Source organism: Aplysia californica, unplaced genomic scaffold (genome assembly GCF_000002075.1).
Source record: "Aplysia californica isolate F4 #8 unplaced genomic scaffold, AplCal3.0 scaffold00021, whole genome shotgun sequence".
NCBI classification, from domain to species: Eukaryota; Metazoa; Mollusca; class Gastropoda; order Aplysiida; family Aplysiidae; genus Aplysia; species Aplysia californica.
The window spans coordinates 808,420-809,755 of record NW_004797291.1 but is presented as its reverse complement, the minus strand read 5'-3'; positions in this window follow the sequence as shown (position 1 = coordinate 809,755).

Here is a 1,336-nt window from a genome sequence, read left to right as displayed (position 1 = left end):
GGAAGCTACAGCTGGTAAGAGTTACTGAATTTAGCCAGCCCTGTCTTTGCTGGGTATTTTTCAAAGTTGTTTTCGTTGATGAGAATGAACTTGGTCGGGGTGACCGTGATATCGGGGTCACGTGCATCCGTTTATGTTCGTGACAGATGAGGCAGAAGGTTTGAATAATTAATTCTCCACTAAGAAGAAAATGTAACACTTGAAAGACATCCTGTTTTTCTCTTTGAATATATTTTTTTCATGTTTTTGTTGTTGTAAAAAGTAGTTGTTTATTTCGGGCAAGTGGACACAACAAGGACATAACTTCACCCGTTATTTAGCCTTCGGTAACTTGTTATACAAGCCTGACGCTTGTTTTGGTGTGATCCTTCGACGATCCCGTGCAGTTTTCAGCATCCTCTTTTTTATGTTGCATATTGATTCTTTGTTTGGATCGAAATCATAGTAGATTCTAGATTTACCTATAACAAAGCGTGTTCATTCGGTGTTATAAAGAAACAATTTATTTAACATAAAAATGTTGATGGTAGGTATTGCAACAGACTTATTGACCAAAGACTACATGTACATGCTATCAATATTGAGATGTCTAAACAATCATATAACATACAAACTATCAGCTGCCGTTCACATGATTGTTATTATTATCACTTTATGGGCTCATAATTATGAGTAACAGCTGTCTTTTTTAAATTTTGTTTCTAACCACATAAAGTCAAATTAAATTACTATGAACCCACACTTACGAATAGTTTTTAAAAAAGATATATATAAATATTCAACGAGATGATTCAACAAAGCTCAATCCACTTAGGACAACTGGATCGATAAATACAAGTAGAATACATTTTAATAATGTTGTTTAGAGCTCTTTTTTGAGTCACGATTTTAATGGTGCGAACAAAACTGGTCACCAGTCAAAATTAATTATATAGTGTACTCATGTATAATAATAACATGTTCCTTGACACTTTCAGCGACCAAATGCTCAGGGGCGAATTTTATTTTTTGCACTTTCTGAATAAAACACGACCTTAGTAGGAAACTTCTTCTTTTCAGACAAAATTTCTACGGTGCTCGACCCACATTATTTTTCTTCTTACACAGAATTCTACAATTAAACTTTAAATAGATCGGCGTATCGCTCGAGTGTCTCGTTTGCTGTATCTATGCCATCGTTGCTGTGCGTATGGCGACAGAGGAAGACGGCGGACCATTTTGCCTACGTGACGCTGGAGCACGTATGACCCAGCTCGTGTCCCGATTTGGACAAGATTTAGAGAAGACAGAAAGGAAGGCAGGAGGTATAGAAAGAAGGGGCGAGAGAGAGAGAGAG